Here is a 21,404-nt window from a genome sequence, read left to right as displayed (position 1 = left end):
ATATACGACAACGCACGCACCGTAATAAATGCATAATTTTTTATCATTTATATTCAAATTGAATGTCAATGACGACAATACATGTATATAAATATTTAATAAATACTAATTATGCAAGGCCTATTAAGTGTCACCAATATTTGCTTAACTGTTTTTTCGAGAGTCTTAACGTATCCTAGTGCTTGTTTAATAAAACAGTCAGTTTACGCTTTAGTGATTGTAACGTCCACTGCAGGTACAGAAATGTGGTGCAGACCAACGTTGAGGATTTCTAGCAGAAAGCACAGTATATACCAAAGAGTTGCAGGTACACGATAGATTTCCTCTGTGAAAACTCTGCTGTTACCATTGAAGGAAGCCACACGTCTCCCGCGACACACTTTGCTGTACGAGGTCGTTTTACTCCGCGCGATAAGCAGTCGAAAGCTGAAGCATCAACAACTGAAGAAAGACGCGTTGGACATGGTTGACAGAGCCGCGAAAGTGCTTCGTTCGGTTCGGTGCGCGGCATTTCGACAGCAGCCCACTTTTTTTTTCTAACGCTGCAGGCGACCCGGCGTGCATACTCCGCAGTGTCGACTTGTTAAGACATTGTCCCTCTTTTAGCGCCAATAAGCCTATCGTCTCTAAATCAATGTCACTGTGTGCACAGTAACGTCTGTGTACCGCTATAGCGGTACCGCTATACGAAGTCGTATTTGTGTAATCGTCGAAGGTTCCCGACCTGGACGACTGCTAGTGCATGGACGTTGGACTCTCCTGCGATGCGCAGAGAGGCAGGAAAACGGGTGTTATGCCACAGGAAAGAAAGTGTATATAGATGCTGTTAGAGTTGAGGAAGATCGGGCAGAAGGGAAGAACCAGTGTACAGTGAACAATAGGTGCACTTATCGATCACCGCTGCTGCTTTGTCGATGTAGCCTTGGTTCGTATCTCCTGGATAAAGGCAAACAATTGCGTCTAGTGCGATTGACGTTCTGGGTTAATTTCCGTCTCACTGTCTATCAATGTTCTCTCCGGAACTTTGTACGTTCGTTGGATGCAGCGCAGTCGGAAACAATCTTTCCAACATGTTCAGGCGTTGCTTACCAAAGCTCTAAAGGATTGATTGAAGTTCGGGCTTTCTTATAATTCGTGGCACGTAGACACCCGAGCAAAAAAGCTCTAAAACTCCGGCATCGGTGGAAAAAAATATTTTTTTTTAATTTCTTCTAGCTTAGCTTCGCAACGCCTCATTCTTCAATACATCGCAACCCGATGCGGTATAACCAGTGTCAATGGCGTTTCTCTGCTGAGCTCGAGTTATTGCACGTTGCATTTCGATGGGATCGGAATGCAAAAAGACAAAACAAAAATAAATAAAGAAACGCTCATTTACCACGCGTTAGGCGCACGTTAGGTGCTTAAAATTAGTGCGATGTGCCTCATAATCAGGTCTTGCTTCGTGGCACCCGTAAAAGCTCGTAATTTAGCTTTTAAATACATAGCAACGGTCGAACACGTGCGCGTAGACCATAGCAGGTGATTTCAGCCGGCATGCATGCACAAGCTGCGATGAAAAAAAAAATCAGGGGCACCATTGGTCTTCGAAGTCTTGCTCTCGAGTGTATAGATAAACTGAGCATTTGTGGAACGTCATGAAGCCCCAAAAGTGTAAACTGTCATCAGGACCTTCTATTATTAGGGCATACAAAAAAAGCTGTTTGTCCAGCAAGCGGTAGTGATACGAAAATGAAACGCTGGAAATACAGCATAGAAAAGAAAAACAATGAAGAAAATTAAAGCAATGCAGTGAGCGCTAGTAGAAGATAGCGTTAATTATTAATTAAGTATGGTTATGCGAGTAACATAAGAATTAATACTAACATGACGGAAGCACCTTGTAACTAAAAGAAATTGCTGTGTGCTAGATTTCACCAAAATATATGAACAGTATGATATGACATACAGAAAATGCTTATATGCATGGAAACTTGAATGCACAGTAAAAAGTACCTATCATACATCCTAAAAAAAGCATTCATCTTTTTTAATGAAATCGTAACAGCAGAATCGAATAATCACAAAAAAATGAGTACTAAACTAGGGTAGACGGGACCACAGAAGTAATTATGGAAGTTTTGAAATGATGGCTCTTCTATTCTTTCTTCATGTTGTGTTTAAGTTAATATAGGGAAGCTGGTGACGTAATATTGCCAGAGATTTCATGTCATAATTCTGCAGGGTGTCCCAGCTAACTCAGGCCAGAGCTTCGAAATATTCGTATGCCACGTATCTGGACAGACCAAAGGTAATGTTGTTTTCCGTCGCTTGGAAATACACAGCATATTCTTTAATTCTGTATAACTCGATAATTAGTCCTCATTGATTATTCAACTTCTCAAATATTATAATTAGATGAAAAGTGTCAATGCGAAAATTGTAGGGTGACATAGAAAACTCCGGATACAGATTTCTGTTCCTCAGTGCGTGCTGCATAAGAGTGCTTTTACAAGCGTGAAAGAAGCCCCCGCAAATGGCGGCAAAATTGCAGCGCGACTAGCAGCTCGAGGCACTTTGCGTGCATTTGCGGGCTTCTTTCACGCTCGGAAAAGCACTTTTATGCAGCACGCATTGAGGAACAGAAAGCAGGTCACGGGATCGAATCCCGGCCACTGCGGCCGCACTTCGATGGGGGCGAAATGCGAAAACACCCGCGTACTTAGATTTAGGTGCACGTTAAAGAACCCCAGGTGGTGTAAATTTCCGGAGTTCTCCACTACGGCGTGCCTCATAATCAGAAAGGGGTTTTGGCAAGCAAAACCCCATTTAAAGAAAATAGAAAGCTGCATCGGGAGTTCTTCATGTCGCTCTACAATTTTAGCATTGACACTTTTCATCTAATTATAATATCTGAAAAGTTGTTTAATTAATTATGACTAATTATCGAATCATCCAGAATTAAAGAATACGCTATCTCCAAGCGACGGCAAACAACATTACCTTTGTTCTGTCCAGCTACGCGGCATAGGCATATCTTTAAGCTCTGGCCCTAGTTAGCTGGGACACCCTGTATCCACCGAAGTAAAGTGTGAATAGACGAATTCGTGGGCTTTACGTGCCAAAAAAAAAAGACAATTTGATCATGAGGCACGCCGTACCCTGGGACTCTGGATTAATTTTGACCACTAGGCGATATCTGACGTGCCCCCAATGGACGTCAGACTCTGGAGTTTTGCAAGGCGGGTAGCGCCACCTGCTGGTGCGAAGAGGCAGTAATTGAGTAGTGCGAAGCCAGACTCCCTTGCTAAGTTGCCTATGCAGCTAGCGACTGCGAAACTGCAATTTAACTGGATTTTGGACCATATTGCAAGCGTTTTGCGCATTCAACACCCAGACAGAGAGCTATGAATTTCTGCGCTAGTCGGACGCGCCTCCGAACTGCCTTAAAGCGCTTACTGGCTCATTCGTCAGACTTATGGCGGAAACGACGGCAACCGCGATAGCTCCACGCGCTACAAAGAAACGCCGCAATCGACTTTACTGTTGTGTTGTAAATTGCCACGAACGTGAAGGACGGAATAACATTCATTTTTATCGATTTCCATCGCGATCATATGAAGGGGAAATGTGAGAGCGCTGGATACGGGCCGTTCAACATGTTGGGTAATCGGATTACTTGCATTCCCCACAACACAGCGGCTCGCATGAGAAACTGCGACAATTTTGTTCTTCCGTAATTGTGTTGCGTAGCCCTGACGGAGGACCGTGGTAACTAAGCAAAAACTCAAGAATCTGCAGCCGCCACTTCGTTGGTAACAGAAAAAACAACATTGCGAACCATCTTGCTTATGTGCCATCGATATCTCCGCCTTTTAACAGACATCCGTCTCCGCTTGACTCAACAAGTGGAACGGAGAGATTTGTCTGGTCAGTCGAACCAAGTATTTTGGTTCGTTTATCAATTAAAAATCCTGTTCTAGAGCATCGTTGCATCGCGAGCTCATTTCTACTTTCGGTATTTTGCATGTCCTGCGCCGATACAACAAGCACGCTTCACAATGTGCTGAGCCTGCTCGACTGCGTTTTTCAAATGTGAGCAATAAAGTTGCTGTAGGAGCACTGGATTAGTAATTGCGAAATAACGCACATGTGTAAAGAAAAAAATGTCGCATTTATTTACATTTATTTTCGCGCGCTTGTTGCTCGAAGCGTCTGCAAAAAGTTCAAATTAAGGTACTGAGCAATGCTGTAGCTCCTGCGAGAAAGAAAGATGCAGTGCGTAGGCACCGTAGGAAGCTTACTTTCGTTATGATCACACGCTGTTTGCTGCCTTGGAAAACGTTTTCTGTTTTCTTCCCTGGAAAAGGCTGTGAGAGGATTTACTCTCTGTAAACAATTGCGAGACAAAACATTACGATAAAATACATTAAAATATTGGAGATACTTAATAAGTCTTGTGTTCATGACATATTCAATATGAAACAATTTGAAATGCTTAGATTTTTATGCTGATATGCCTATAGACAAACCTGATGCTCTCTGTACTTGCGAGTTGCAGGCCGCCGAAATAACACTTGAGACTTTATTTTATATTGCACACGTACTTCGCCCTGCTGAGCTTCCTTTCCGAAGCGTGGATGGGCGGAAAAAGCTTTCCAGGTCCTTGATTTTTAGGAAACCGTGCCTCAACACAAACGAAGGAGAAGGGTCCATTGTGACCTATGCACCATCGCTTGCGGACAGCTCTCCTTGCACTACTCAGTTCGCACCAAGGCTGCGATAGGAGCGCTGGTGACGGGTTTTTCCGCAGCGCCGCCTGGGCAGAGTCTGAGGTCTATTCCCGGGACACGGGTGTTCTTGCATTCCGTACCCATCGAAATGCTGCCGCCGCGAGTGGGATTTGATCCCGTGACCTCGTGCTTACCAGCGCCACCCCACGGCCGTAAGCCACCGCGGCAAGTAGAAAAGTGTACATATATGTTGCCTAATTAGACCGGAATTTAGGTCATCGAAAAGTATTGCGCACGGATAACTTTGTTATTTTCTTCTGCACTTCGGTCAAAAGGAAGGCTGTCTAAAGACAACGAGGGATGAAACATAAGCGATGTAATGAGTGACGGCTTGCGATAAAACAGGTGTCGAATTGGTAAGATACAAATCTGTCGGTAGAGGGGTAAGGAATGTTAACCAAATGAAATAAAAAGTCATCAGTTTGGTTGAATGATTTAGATCCTTCGGGGTGTTTTAGGTTCGCATGTATGTGTTGCAGCATGAGAATATATAGCACGATAAACAATTAGTAATGTAAACATGACACAGCGGGGCAACGATACTAGGCTGAAAATACCCGCGCGTTTTCTTGATAATAAAGGAACCAATCGCTGCCTTTTTTAATTTTCGTATTAGTATGACTGCTGGAGTTGAAATATTTGCCTAGAATGCTTCAGATTATTTTAATAGTATCTGATGCATCTACTATATAATTATTTCGTGAAACCACTATGAAAGAACCAATCACAGTTGCTGGCTCAAGAAACTTCACGAAAGTTGTTTTCCTAGTGTCAATATCAAGCTGGATATCTGTCCAGCATAAGCAGACATCGTTAAGGTCATTGTGGAGTGTTCCTTTAATTGTGGTAAGCAATTTGTGCGGTGAATAAAGGGTTGTTTCATCTCCATATGACAGGCGCTTTAAGCGGTAAGCGTGTGCGGTAGATCATTTAAAAATGATAACAACAGCGGCAGCTCTAAGGAAAGTAAAAACAAACAAAAAAGGAAACGTCCAGTACGTTGCTTATGGGAGAATAACCACTGCCGGGGGTCAACTTGTCTTCACGTACGCGCTGCATGGGCTTCGTTATTCATCAGCCACTCCGACGTCGCTATATACTGTGGTACACGCTTAATGACCATGCGCAACCTGTATCATGCTTAATGAATGCGCGTGATTATACGGCACACGCGAAGAGTAAACATTAAATGTCGATAAAGGAAGCTGGCCTGCCAGCGTGTAGCGTTTTAGTTCGCATCACTCAATCTGCCTGATTAGTCAACGCAGCGTCCTTAGAGTGAACGCTGAAAGGTTGTGTTCCCGAGCGTCTTTCTTTTTTTTTAATGAAATTATTCTTTGGACTAGCCTCTGCAGCTATTAATTGCCATTGACTTTGTAAGCGCTCACACGTGCGTAGATCTGGGTGGTTCCAAGCCTCGCTGCAAACGAGACTTCATGTTGGCCTTATTCTATACCGACGTTATATTTACATGGGCTCTGATTTTTCTTGTGCTGTTACGGATTCTTGTCTTCTTTTTTTCCGATGCTAGAATTTTCTTCTTCGAGCTTCTTTCCTCCCCGAGAATATTCTCCTTTGCTCCAGTCGTTTCCTACAATGAAGTTACGGCGTTGTAAAGGGAACACTGCTACTTTAAATATATTTTGCTAGAAGGATGGGAAAATTATTAAACACTTATTCTGGTAGGTGGCCAATAAACCGGTCCCTATCAGGCGAGGTTCAAAGTTTGTGCAAGAGTTCCTTCGCCCCCTTTATCCTCTCTTCCCCCAGTGCAGGATAGCAAACCTGACGTGCATCTGGTTAAGCCCCCAACTTTTCCTCCTTCCTATCTGCCTCTCGTGAACACACACAGAATGAGCCCTGGAAAATTGGAATTTCACTTCATTTCATTTTATTACCTTAAAGGCCCCAATAAATGGGGCGTTACATAAGGGGTGACAAGAATAAAAGTACAAAGTCATAATAACAGGAACCTTTTTTTGCATTTTCCACGAACTTCGATGGGTTCATGATAACAGCAACGTCGTTAGGAAGGCCGTTCCAGTCTACAGCTTTGCGAGGGAAAAAAAAAGAATTTGAAAACGTGACAGTGCGTGAGCGTGGACAGGCAACCTGTAGCTGATGGTTGGGGCGGTAAGATATGCGTGTTGGGGGAAGAATATATGGTGCGATGCGCATAGGGCTATGAAAGAACTTGTGAAATAAAGATAGGCTAGTAATGCGACGACGGAGTGATGAGGGGGACAATGTGGACGCACTTTTAAAGGGAGGAAGCGCTGATATCAAAGGAATATGACGAGCGAATAAAACGAGTGGCTTGATATTGTGCAGATTCGAGATAATTAATTAGGTATGCTTGATGAGTATCCCAAACAGGTGATGCAAATTCTAGTTTTGACCAGACAAATGATTTGTAGGCTAATAATTTTACATGTTGAGGAGCATGATGTAAATGGCGTTTTAACAATCCTAACGTCCTGTTTCCTAGCGTCCTTTCTAACGTCCTAACGTCATTTCCGCTTCCGCCAGCGCATGGTTAAGAAATGCAGTGACAGAACGCTCTTGTCAGTACGATTACAAAAAAGATACACATTGGACGCATACGCAGTGCATAGGCGTCTTGTCGCACGTAACACGGTTGACCTCATTTTTCCCACACAAGAGATGGGTATTCATGCGCGCATCTATACTGCTTAACCTTGACACGCTTCACCACAGTGATGCCAAACGAGGTCATCTGGCAGGACGTTGTCACAACACCGCTTAGGACCGCGACAGAACCGGCAAACACAGGAAACTCGCACAGAGAAGACAAGCAACCCCGTGCTACCAAGGGATCAGTACAAACTACAGAGACAATACAATACAAACTATAGATACAAACCAACGAGACCTCGTAAATGGCAACCAGGTGGTCTGCGCTCACACCTATGCGTGCCCCTCCATAGTACTGCCTCGAGTAATTCTCTGCGCAATTTGACGACGCCATTCACGATGGGCTTCGGGCAGATCGACCCGCCGCGGCTGCTTAACGGTTATGGTATTGCGGCACGAGGTCGCGGAATCGAATCCCGGCCGCGGCGGCCGCATTTCCAAGGGGAGGAAATGGGAAAACGCCCGCTTGCTATGCATTGGGGGCGCGTTAAAGATTTCCAGCTGGTCGGAATTAATCCGGAGTCCCCCACTGCGGCGCGCCTCACAATCATGTAAAACACAGAATTCAAGTCAGTTCGGGTGGTATAAATGAATTACGTCCCCGTCAATTACTAAATAAATAAAAGAAAAACGAGTGACTCAGAGAGGAGGCGACACCCAAGTGAAGATGGAATTCCAAGCACGCCCTGCGCATCGACACCGAAGTGCTGAGAAGCCAAGGAGGAAGACGGACGAGAAATCTTGTCAGGAACGGCAACGATTTGAATACCGGGACAGCCTGCGGCAAAGGTGGACGGTGGTGAAACTGGCGGTATGTGCACTGAAATAAAAAAAAACACAGAGAGAGGGAAAGAAAAGCGTATAAAGATAAGCAAATACGGATCCCAGCAGGAACCGTTCCAAATGGCGCCCCGGAAGGAAGTAAGCGACCAGAAAAAGAAACGGGCCAGTGGTGCCAGCAGACGGCCAATTGCTGCGTCGGCGCGGCCCCCCGAGCAAGGGTCGCCAAATCTCCCTCGAATCGTAGAGAAAACGCAACAGTGACTCCAAGATCACGACGATACAAAACACACGTGTACACAAAATGAAAGCAACAGTGAGCAGGGCCGGCCAGATGCCAAGTAAACCAGCTTCGAAACTCAGTGCAAGAAGGCCATGCATCGGCCTCCCCCTGCTGGCAAAAACAACGCATAAATCGGCCGTTACATAATGGTTCGCTCCATGCTTCGAAGCCCCTTTCAATTACTCGTTCACATCCGCATGCTGTCGACTCTGTCACCGTTGAATTTCTCGTCCTCTTTTGCTACTTCTGCCTATTTTTCTTTTGCATTTTGAGTTTGAATGGTTTGAATGGTTTATTTTATCATCAGTTCAGCATACATATCCAGTGGTACAGCGGGAAGGGGTGGCGAAAAGGCAACTGAATGCCTGACAACGCGCCAATCCCCGCCCAGACCACGACATTGCACAACACTCAGCGAGTCACTAGATAATACATAAATGTAGTAACAAACGAAAAAAAAAAAGAAAAACAATTGTTGCAGTACACTCAGTCTGTAATACATAATACATAAATATAACACTACATAATGACACATAATGTAACACTAATACATCATGGAATACATAAATGCAGAAGAGAAAAAAAGAACTAAGCCATGGTTTTAATAAGTGAACTAGAACATAATTGATATGAACAGCTTGTTGACAAAAAATTTTCATGGCTGAATTTTGAGGCACAATGCAGTTCTGGAAGAAAGCTTATACAATATAAGGAAGTCTTACACGGAAGAGAAAGAAAAAAAATGTCATGTTTGAAGCGCCATTAGATAAGCATGCATCTTTTTTTTGAAAATTGCTACTGATCGGCTTTCATTCACTATGCTTGTGGCCGTCATGCTAGAGTTTAGAAATGAAGGTATAAGGTGCGTTAGTTTTTGCTTGCCGTAGTTGGTTCGAATCCTTTCACTGTAATAGGTGGTTTTCCTAAGATTATACGTGTGTGTTTCCCGCGAGTAGGTATCCTGAAATATACCTGCGTCCGATTTAATTTGATTGTAGATGACTGTCGCTAGTTTTTTAAGGAATATGTTTTCTAATTTTAATATGCTGTGCTTATGGAAAAGTGTAGCAGAAGGCGTTCGGCGCGGAACATTTTCGATAATACGCAAGATTCTTTTTTGGAGCCTGTGAATACTATCTTTATTTGTTTGTGTTGTTGTGCCCCAGATTAATAGGCAGTAATGTATGCGCGAGTAAACTAAAGTGTAATAAAGCTGCTTTGTCACCCAGAGGGGTAGTAAACATCTGATTTTGCCAATTATGCCAATGGATCGCGATATGTGGGTGCGAAGATTATCTATGTGATTGGACCAACTCAATGTTTCGTGAAAGATAACGCCTAGAAATTTTTGAGTTTGGACGCGCTCAATTAAAGCTCCTTGGAATGTGAGCTGCGTATTGTGGAGAATACAATGGTTCCGAGGTTTAAAAATGATGTACTTTGTTTTCTTAATGTTTAATTCGAGCTTATTTGTTCTCAGCCATAGCGACAAATTGCTAAGCCAAAGGTTCGCTTCTTGTACTAGAGTAGACATATCCTGACCCGAGAAAAAGACGTTAGTGTCATCGGCATATAATATTATATCTGGTGTTAGAGGTACGTTTACGATGTCATTTATATAAAATAAGAATAAAAGTGGCCCAAGTATAGAACCCTGTGGGACGCCGTACTTGATCTTGCCCATTTGTGACTTCGAGTGCTGCATATCTGTATACTGATACCGATTAGTAAGGTAACTTCTTATTAAATCGAGGAGCGTACCTCTTATTCCATATTCATACAGCTTTTGCAAAAGAATTTCATGCTTAATCGAATCAAAAGCTTTCTTAAAGTCGAGAAATATACCAATTGTGTGATGTTTTAGCTCAAAATGTTCAATAATTTGATCTTTAATAGATAATAAGGCCTTTTCAGTACATTTGTTCTTCTGAAATCCGTATTGATGTTCGGTTATAATTTTGTTTAAGCTACAAAAGTTTGCAATTCGCACATATATGACACGTTCTATAATTTTTGAAAAAATGGGCAAAACGGAAATGGGCCTGTAGTTATTCATGTCATTTTCATTACCCCCTTTGTGAACAACGGATACTCTAGCAATTTTCAGTTTCTCCGGGAATGTTCCAGTGCTCAAAATAAGGTTGCAAATATGTGCAAATGGTGCGCTTATGTGTTCTGAAACAGCTTTTAGAGGTTCTGCTTTTATATTGTCAAAACCCACAGCACATTTGTTACTTAAATTCTGTATCAGCGAGGCTACTTCCGATTCATTCGTGGGAGTTAGGAAAATAGATTCCGAGACGTGTGTTTTAATATACGATTTGTAAGACTGGACAGAACCATTTGAAATATCAGAAGCTCCTGAACTCAAAAAATGCTCATTGAACATATCGGCAAGTAAAGTACCTGAACAAGATCTGCCCTCTATTTGAAGCTGAGAGATAGTCTTCGTATTTTTCCTTTGCAAAAGATCGTTCACAGCGTTCCAAATTGCTTTCTGATCATTGAGTATGTTTGCGAACTTTTTTTCATAGTAGCTAAATCGCGCCTTTTTAATGTCAGATCCTATCTTATTTCTGACCTGCTTAAATTCAACCAAATAGTCTAAGCGCTTTGTTTTTATGAATTCGGTGAACAACTTATCTCTTGCTTTCATTCTTTTCAAAAGTGAAGCGTCTATCCATGGTTTTCTCGCCCTCTTGTTTATCTTATGCACCACAATCGGAAAAGCTAAATTATAAAGGTCTGTTAACTTTGTTATGAATATGTCGTAGGCATTCACAGGGTCAGTATTATTGAAAATACAGCTCCAATCAGTGTCAGCGACAACATTCTGAAAATGCTTAATTGTTTCTTGGTTAATCTGTCTACGCTGTGTAGGATTTGCTGGATTTCGTTTTTTTACGCACCACGGCAAAAATGCAAAAATCGGCAGGTGATCGCTGACTCCAGGTGTTAGAACCCCTGTGCATATTTCATTTTTGTAGTTTGTGAAACATAAATCCAAGGCAGTTTCAGTCAACTGTGTTATCCTTGTAGGTACATAAATTGTGTTTTCATAGCCAAAAGAGAGCATTCTGTCAAGAAAATTTTGTTTGTTGTTGCTTGGTGATAGCATATCTATGTTGAAATCGCCTGTAACAATCACGCGTGCGCCATTCTGTTCACAATACTCAAGCATTTCATCCATGAAATTAAGGAAATCAGACACATTTCCAGAAGGGGGCCTATATATAGTAACTACTAAAAGGCTTTGACATTCTATCATGACAGATTCAAAGTGAGAGGATATTACAGTATATTCTTTGACAATATTGTATTTAACGCTGTCATGAACATAAATCGATGCACCACCACCCCTTTGGTTTTCCCTGCAGATTGATGCACAACTGTAGTTCGTAAATGGCACGGTATCATGGTTATCAGTAGACCATGTTTCAGTGAAAGCTAAGAAATCAAACTGGTGATTTAGGCTGTTCAAAAAGTAGTCGACACTATCTTTTTTGTTTTGAAGACTTTGCGCATTAAGGTGAATCAGTGATAACTGTTTTTTCTGGCGTGAAGCAATTTTCTGGAAGGCCTCAGTATCATAGTAGTTTGTTATGTTTGTGAATAGAACGTAAGCACTTCTTGCGATCAGCTATCTATTCATGTTATCGTATTTTGTCTAGGTCATGCACTGTTGCAATTCTAATCACCCTATCACTCGGGCTGCGGCGCACGAAAAGTTTGCCATTCTTGTGCCATGCGAAATCGTACTTATTTTCAAGAGCCCTATTTTTCATTTCCCAGAAAAGCTTCTTATTGCAAGCCGTGAGGTTTTCACTGAAGAATATAGCTGACTTTGTTTTCTTCAATTGTCCTTTCTTTGCAAGCCATTTTTCTTTAGTTTGACGAGATGAAAACCTCACCATCACAGTATTGGGCTTGTCTCCCTTCCTCTCGTTTCTAGAAGCTAGTCTGTGGGCGGCTTCAATGTCAGACTCGGAAAGCTGTGGAAGCCCAAGTTCAGTTGCCAGTTGGTTGAGCTTTACCAGAAGGTTCTCATTTTCGTGATAGGCCAAACCGTTCACTTCAAGATTTAGGCGCCTGCTGTACTGATCTAGCTCGTTCAACTCATGCTGAAGTTTTTCCACGTCTGTTTCTTTAGCGTGGGCCTCAAGCTTCACAACCCGCTTTCTGAGGTCTGAGATGTCTGCGGACTGCCGTGTCATCTGAGTAAGAACATCATCGTATTTACTGGACATAACTTTCATAGATTCCTCAATGCTATCAACAGTTGTTTTAATTTGGGACAAATCGTCAACCTTTGATTTGATGTCCAGTAGCTCAGTAAGCTTGAGATGAATTGCCGCAAGCTCTGAGGTGAACTTCTTTTCTAACGTCTCATTCTGCATTTCCGCAGAATTGGCGCCTCGAGTCGACGCTTTACACGTCACGCAGATCCAAGATTTTTTAGCAGCAACAGACTTCTTTTTGTAAGCATTGTCAGTTACCGCAGAGCATGAGCCGATATGGTAACTATACTTGCATTCTGAGCACAGCAACCACGACTCCGATTCGTGAATCCTGCCATCGCATGCTGGACATATGTCATTCATAGCACCCAGCACACTAGTAAAGTTCGCTCACAGAGTGCACCCAGCAGCAGCAGGAAACGTAACAGAACAAAAGTGCCGTCGATAGGCGAAGAGAACAGACCAACCTGTAACGTTCGTCAAAAGCGTCTTTAGCCGCCGTACAACTGTCTGCTCCGCTGCTGCTGCTGAGTGCGTGTGCGATAGTCCAAGGGGGGCGATGTCCTTTTGTAGGCAGCAGCGGTTGGTGTACCCCACGTGATGGTCCGCGTGGCCTCCGGTTGATCTAATCGATCCTGCTCGTCCACTCCAGCTTTCGTCGTCTCAGGTACTGGTTTGAGGCCACGATTCCAACCTGTAACGTTCGTCAAAAGCGTCTTTAGCCGCCGTACAACTGTCTGCTCCGCTGCTGCTGCTGAGTGCGTGTGCGATAGTCCAAGGGGGGCGATGTCCTTTTGTAGGCAGCAGCGGTTGGTGTACCCCACGTGATGGTCCGCGTGGCCTCCGGTTGATCTAATCGATCCTGCTCGTCCACTCCAGCTTTCGTCGTCTCAGGTACTGGTTTGAGGCCACGATTCCAACCTGTAACGTTCGTCAAAAGCGTCTTTAGCCGCCGTTCAACTGTCTGCTCCGCTGCTGCTGCTGAGTGCGTGTGCTGCTGCGTGTGCGTGTGCTCCTGCGTGTGCTGCTGCGTGTGCGTGTGAGTGCGTGTGCTGCTGCGTGAGTGCTGCTGCTGAGTTGGGTTCAGAAACACGTCTATAGTGGCACCTCTAATGCTGCTCATATACCGGATGTTGGATCCCTGGCCTTGCCAGTGAAAGGGGCATCTAGTATTAAACCTTGCTTCTTTTATATATAAATTGATGCAACAGGTCCACTCTCGATAACGATTTGGCCCACTCTGCTGCGCTGGCCAAGGTTGTTTATGTAATCTTATGCGTCCGAAGTAAAAGTTACCTTTTGCTGGAAAATTCTCTTTAGCAGCTGCACTCGTCGTGGCTGGTGACAAATAAATCATCGTGGTTCCGCTAATGGCGCCCACAATGACAGTGTTTACATGCTTTTTTTTTAATTTCTGTTTTTGTTTTAGATACAGAGAAATGCTAGGGTAAGCTTAGTGAAAGCTGGTTACCTCAAGATCTCGTATTAGCTATACTCAAGGCACGTATAAGAGAAGCGAGAGCCAGAAGAAAATATTAGCTTGCATTACGGACTGATATGTAATCCGCGAGACGCGGAACAGACCACACAAAGAGAACGAACATGAAAGCTTGAGCGCAAAGCACCAACTGATTTATTGAATCATAGGCTTTACAATATACGAGGTCGTCTTTAAGTGTTATAGAATGTTTGAAAATTGTCTGCTGCAGTGATTGAGCTCGATTGTTCCGAGAGGCGGACATTACTTGCACGAAAAATCCGAATATATATGAAAATAATTAACAAAATTTACTAATTCACTTATTAATTATTCACTTTACGGCACACATTGCAGTTCACGAACTGTAGCTGGTTAATTTACGTGGCGCATTCGACTTAGAATGATCGAACTTCGATAGTGACACACGTTTAAAGATATACGCCATCAAACACGATGTAAAATTGCACTTTTCCACTTTTCAACACGAAAGTGTCTTATGCCGGGGCCCAAGCTTGACTTCCTGTAACGGATGTAGCGGATGCGACGTCGGCTCCAAGGAGCAAAATAACTGCCTGGTTGCAACACTGGAAGCGACATGAATTCTTAGCCAATAGGGAGGCCAAATGCCCCTCGAGATGTGCTCATTCGCACCGCGTCGTCTGCTGAGCGTCTGCTTGCCATCCTGTTACATGCTCCACGGTTGGCGGATCGGTGCAAAAAATGTTTGGACGCCGTAACCAGTAGGTGAACAGCGCAGCTAGTTTCGGTATTGGCAATACAGCGTCGCCATGACACTGGTAGCCAAAGGAAAATTCAATAACTTTTGCATATGTGGCTGTATCTCTTCAGCCAACATGACAATAAAGTGATAAATTATGCGTAGAAATAAAATGAACTTGTGGCTATTCCTTTTTTCGGTATCGTACATCTTCATTTTCTAACTTCATTTCTTGCCCCGACGGGCGGCACTTTCGTTCTAATCGTTTCGGCTGCCACCCTATTCATCTGCTCTTGCCGCTTTCTATGCACGTGCACATTTTTTCGCGTGCTCTGCAGTTGAAAATTATCCTTATATGCCTGCGAATATTCTGTCAATGTCGGAATTACCGAGGAAAGGATACAAGGCTTGCTGTGCGGCTACGTGGTGCGGCAACTCGGGGAGCAACACCAGGGCAAAATTTTTCCGTTACCCATGAGACCAAAGGTAAGCACGCTATTTCTGCAGACGTTATGAAGAAACAAGTGCTGTGCTTATTAAATAGCTATAGGACGAGGCGAAAGCTCCCCCATGCTTGTTTTCAAGAGAAATCTTTTTTAGGTTGGCGCGGCGCATTTTTACGCGGTGTTGTAAGAAACTGAAACTACTCGGCCGACTGTTGTATAGCTGGTGCGCAGACGGAAATTTCACTTCGGTATATGTTAGCGGCTGCTCTTCATATTTCTCAGGAGTAGAAAACTTGGAATTTACATCTGCCGAAGCCATTTGAATGCTCGCTGGGTGAACTGGTTGCGCTGGAGAGCATTCCTGCGACCAGTTTTTTTGTTATTACATCACCACCTGTCAGTGGTCATGAACACGGTAGAAGTAAAAAAGAATCAATTACGTAGCAGTCCCTGTTTGCGTTTCGAACTACAAGACGAAGTTCGAGTTACCTGTGGGACGACTTAGGTTCGCTCCACTTTTCAACTTGTGCCTAGAAGGGCAGAAATTTTTAGTCGCTTCTTGGTACTCTCAACTTTGGTTTTGCGTTTAAGTGTTCTTTAGTCATGACCACGTAGTATTTCGCTCATTTTTCAGATGTTATATATGCCGAAATTATGGTAAATTGGGATTCCTGGCGGGGCTAACATGGGAGCAGATGTATAACGGCTACTGACTCTGCTTGGGCCACTTCGCAGGAAGGCCACAGGTGGGAAGGGACTACTCGGACCTTGCTGTGGTCGGCTGTGCCGACTGTGGGAGTGGAAGAGCGCTCCCTGATCGATGATGGTAAGGAAAACAAGTTATTTGTGGTTGACAATTTGTGCGCGTGTAATTCATCATTTTCGATCAGAAACCACTTGACAGGGCACGGCGCAAATGCCACGAGCACGCAGAGTGCTGTCCTTGCCACGTCGTCTTATACGGCGCCGGGTGCCATGTGACGTCACGCAGCTAAATTTGCTCCGCGTGCGCCAAGGAACCACGTGCTTGCCAGCTTCTCGCTATCGCTCGCTAGTCTGCGGTGCGCGATGTTCCAGATTATAGGCTAAAGGCCTAACAGTTTTTTCGCTGACAATGAGCGAATTCCCGTTCGTAAAATGTAGCGCCTCGTTTGGCGCTACAGCATACGACAAGCGTCGAAGGCCAGTTCTTGCCGCGCGCTGCCCTCTTCTTCCTGAACTTGGTTTGCCGCTTTATAGCAAAAATTGTTCAAGAGAAAGAATTTCAGTGCTCAGTTGCACAGCAGCTTTAAACTATTAGAAGTCAGTTTGGCTCTTATGGGTATTTTGCGACAGAATCAAGCCAAAGTGAATAAAACGCTCAATTACCTAATCATTACCAAGATTAATCAAAACTTTCATCGATCAAGAAATCCAGCTCTAAAAACTGATGCCTAGTATTCTCAGCCAGCTATTCAGACACCAGAAATGCTTAACGTGTTACATGAATCTATAGCGGCACTGAAACTTGGAACATTGCTTATTAAATTTTGAGGGCGTATTTGTACTCGAAATCCTGCAACCAAAAATAATAAGAACTAACCTGCATGTAGTACTATTTTACGAAAACAGATACTTTTTTTTTGTCACGTGCAGTAGAAATTTGATGATGTACGGATTTTCACGTCGTGGTTCCATAAACTTGAAGCGATGTCATATGGCACGCACGTGTTGCTGATGGAATTCTCTTTACAGTTGCAGATGACACTCAAGCATGGACAAGGCGCTGCGCCTTCCCTGTGTGCCTGTGTGTGTACTGTTTCCTGACACAACGAGCAACGTCGCCGAAAACTTGCCAACTATCCTGAAAAGATGTTCTGATGATGTGTCTGTCTTTACAGGTTCTACACCACCACAGCGAGGCCATAAGTGGAAAATATACTCACCAGAGACCACATGCGCTACCAACTGGCTGAGCGATAATACATAAAGGAATCGCAAGTCAGCGAAGTTACCAAGAGGAAAGTGCTAGAGAAGTTGATGTATCATGTAAGCCCAGAGCTCTACCAACTATTTCAGTGCCGCAAGAATAAGAGAAGGACAATGAGAAATTCTTTCCGGAGCACGCTGGAGTGGTCGCGCCGTTGTGCGGTGTGTCGACTGTACTGAAAGATGAGTTAAACCGCCGTGTACTACGAGAAATCATTTGCTGTAATAAATGTCGCATAGACCTGCTGCAGTAGTTCTGCTATTCGTGGCTTATGCTGCACATAAATGACACCAATCTGGATGTCAAAAAACAGCGTGAGAGAAAACTTGCTAGAGAAGGAAAGCTCCAAAAGCTTGAAAATTAAGACAAATTTTGTTGCTGATATTTTATTTTTGTAATTCCGGTAGCTCCTAGGGCGGTCTCCTGATGAGCCTATTATTAGAAAATATTTCTGCATATTTCAGTGTTTGCACAAACATCGCGCAACGTATATTTTGTGCAGACAGTCGTTGCTCCCTCACTTGCACCCTCCTCTTCAAAGATTGTTGCATAGCTACCATACATGGATCTTGGGATGCTATAATCTTCGTATGCTTACTTAAGTAAAGTTGTACAAGTACTAATGTTGCTCAGCACTCTTGACTTCAGGGGTTTCATTAATGTGGCGAAAGTTTGAGGTGGGTGCTCCTTTCGGCAAAGTCACGAATAATCTTAAGCAAAGAAAGCATGCTGTGCCAGAAACGAGTGTTCTCAGAAAAGTTCAAATGTTTTCGCCTCCTTATTGTATCGACACCGACATTCTCATGACGGCGACCTCCAGCCAACGATGAAATTCGTAACATAGCTTTAACACCTGTCCTACGCTTCAAACAAGTCGCACGGAAATGAGCGTATGATCTCTGTTAAAGAAAGTGCATAATGTACATTCAGCGTCATAGAGGAAAGTCTTTAAAACCATTCAAAAGAAAATTTTTCTGAGCAGTTTGCCTTGATGCATTGAAAGCAGCTGATTTGCAGTGCTTTTAGTAAATATTTATCTATGTCCCGAAGCTCCGCGTTCAATAATACCTTTATGCATCACTCTCACCTTGTCCAACCTCAACTGACGATCAACTGCCGATTGAAACATGCTTCTCCAACATTTACTGTTTCTCAACAAATGAACTTGGCGCTATTCGTTGTTATTGTCTTATAACTGCGTCATTTATGCCTAGACGACGATAGAACAAAGTGCATTAAAAAATTTTAAGAGAGAAACCTTCAATATGTTCGTGAGGAATTTTGTATGTGATACCTTGTTCGCAATGTTACAGATCTGAATGAAGCTCAAGTGGTCCTACATGCTGTATTGCGAAACAAGGGCACATGTCAAAAAAGACTATAGACATTTTCAATATAATTTGCTGGGTATTTATCGGCCCATTAGCACAAGGAAGATTAGGCAGAATATTGACAAGGCAGAGCATGTTGTTTGGACTGGAAAGTGTACCCGTTCTATGGAATTAAAAAGGAAGTTTTTGTTACTGATATGCGGTAAATGTAAATCTGCTGCGCTTGATAATCTTTTTAGTATTCACAAATAACTGTGCCGACAAAAAATTGCTTTGGTATAGCTGTGTTGTGCACGGTAAACAAACATGACCACTGTAGCAATTTCCTATGGGAAATTGTAAGAAGCTGTCTAGCGTATGTATGATCAGTAACACTTCATTTGGGCCTAGTTGGTACATAATTCTGAACTTAACGTTACAGCGCAAACACCTAAGACGATCCACGAAAAGAAAGACACGACACACACTGGCGCTGACTAACAACTTCTTTTTTTCCCTTTCGTCGTCGATGCATATATATACCTCGGCCACACAACCGCGCAGGCGCAGAGAATACGTTACTGACATCTGCCAACTTATCGTATACGCAAACGTAGGAAATCAAATTCTGATGGGGGCAGGGACAGAGATGTGTCACTAATGCAATTATTTCCTTGTCTTTTTATGTGATAGGCCCCTAAGGCAAGCCGCGCATGTTCATTCTTGCTTTCTCCAAGAATTATCGTCCGATAAAGTCGCGCCTCACAATTGTTGCAAGAGTTTATATGCGCCACAAGGTGCGCTCCTTTATCAACATTTTTGTTTACTTTTTGCGCATGTTCCCTGAGTCGCTCGTTGACGCAACGCCCTGTCTGGCCAACGTATGTCTCACCACATGAGAGTGGAATGCCGTAAACCACGCCTAACAGCGCACGACACGTATGAGGCACCATGCCGAATTTGGCATCCTCCTCTGCTCACTCCACAGGTGCGGGAACATAGCTTGGAAAGCTTGCTTGGCGCAGAAATTGCCAAAGGAACACCATGCCTGCAAGCAACTTTCTTGTGTTGATGGGTCACCCTATGCATACACGGGACCACCGCAGGCCTACGCGTTTCACGTGCGGCGGCCGGCCTTTTTGTGGTTTTACTTCTCTGGATCAGAGCTTCAACCACGGCAGTCAAAAGCGACATAGGGAACCCAGCTGCCAAAAGTCGGCTTATCTGATTATCAAAACTTTCTTGCATCTTGTGCACACACGAACTCTTAAGAGCCAATTCTATACATGTCGACGCAATACCTCTTTTCACAATCTTCGAGTGCGCAGACCTGAAGGACAACAGTTCCTTTTCCGCACGGGGTTGATACGCCCAACACACACGGCGTTCGCAGAATTCAAGCTTCAGTTCCAAGAACTGCAATACATTGTTTTATGGACTCTCGTGGGCAAGCACAAGACCCTGTCCATGTACCTTCAAATCCTCTAATACCTTATTGATCGTATCCTGGTAGGACGAGTCAAGCGATAAAATACCAAAAAAATCATCGACATATCTAAAAGCTTTTAAAACTTTCCGCTCAATAAAAGCATGGTCTAAGGAATGATCCACACTATACAAAAAAATATCCACAAGGACGGGAGCAACACATGATCCAATACAAATACCATTCGGTTGTAAATACGGTTGGTCATTAAAAACAATAAAAGTAGCTCGAAGGTAATATTCTGAAAGACTTAAAAAATTACCCACTGAAAGTCCGGCATGATTCTGGAACGAGATCGTGCCACTATACTCAATAAATTCATGTACCGAAGACAGGAGTTCACGCTGTGGAACTGAATAAAATAAATCTTCAACATTAACAGAAAAACCATAACCTACATCCTTATTCCCAACCAAGAACTCCACCACGTCATTCGAATTCTTTGTTCGGAAAGGGTCGTTCACTGTTAGTAATTTTAAGTTCTTTTGCAGGAATTGGCTCACATTCTTCTGCCAACAACCAGATTCACTAATAATGGTCCTGAATGGTGAATCTGGCTTGTGGGTCTTAGCCTTAAAAAATACCGATAGGCACCTGCCTCTACTCTTCTCTATGCTTTTTGCAAGCGGCATCAATTCCAATTTTTTACAAAACTCAACAAACTTTGTTTTTATCCTAACTGCACTTTTCTTAATAGGAACAAAGTTTTTTAGCACAGCCTGCAACGCTTTCGCGTTAAAGGGAAGCTGAAGAGTCTGTCGAATTCAATGAGACGCTCATATACGGATGCGGGAACCTTATAAACCATGTAGGTAAAATTTTGGGTTTTTTTCTTCAATTAGGAGCGACGTAATCGTCGGTTGAAATTGCGCTGTAGCTCCGGCCCCCTTTGAGTGAGCGAGGGGAGCGGAGACCGGAAACCGCGGTGTTGTGACGTCAACTCTGCTTCGTTCCTTCGCAGCGTCCACGACCGTGCCTGACCGCGCTTGTTTCTGTGTGCGTGCCATCGTAATCTGCTTCGATCGACCCTGCATTCCTTTGTTGCTGCGTCTGCGTTTATGTAGAGTGGTAGTCAACGTGCGTGGTAGTCAACGTGAGTGGTAATCAACGTGAGTGGTAGTCAACAGATGAAGGTCACTACACGTACTGCATGAACCGGGAAGCTTTTCACGCGTTTAAACCATCTTTGTAGATTGCCGACAGCTCTGGACAGAGCACAAATGCCGACGATCGCATCCCCGCTTACGTTCCACGAGGAGGCAGCAGG

At 43.6% G+C, this 21,404-nt stretch overlaps 1 long non-coding RNA gene across 3 annotated transcripts; it reads left to right on the top strand.

Annotated features, from left to right (window-relative positions):
* Positions 1-15,173: 15,173 nt before the first annotated feature.
* Positions 15,174-18,799, top strand: LOC135913780 (uncharacterized). Of its 3 annotated transcripts, XR_010568107.1 has the most exons (5): positions 15,174-15,412; positions 16,108-16,198; positions 17,107-17,160; positions 17,253-17,400; positions 18,655-18,799. It is a non-coding gene; the product is annotated as an uncharacterized lncRNA (long non-coding RNA). The 3 variants fall into 3 exon arrangements; XR_010568105.2 differs by lacking the exon at positions 18,655-18,799 and having other exon boundaries at positions 17,253-17,750; XR_010568106.2 differs by lacking the exons at positions 17,107-17,160; positions 18,655-18,799 and having other exon boundaries at positions 17,253-17,743.
* Positions 18,800-21,404: the final 2,605 nt, after the last annotated feature.

The sequence above is a fragment of the Dermacentor albipictus genome, chromosome 6, assembly GCF_038994185.2.
Source record: "Dermacentor albipictus isolate Rhodes 1998 colony chromosome 6, USDA_Dalb.pri_finalv2, whole genome shotgun sequence".
Lineage (NCBI taxonomy): Eukaryota > Metazoa > Arthropoda > Arachnida > Ixodida > Ixodidae > Dermacentor > Dermacentor albipictus.
Note: the sequence above shows the minus strand (reverse complement) of the source record. Positions and strands in the feature narration are given on the sequence as shown.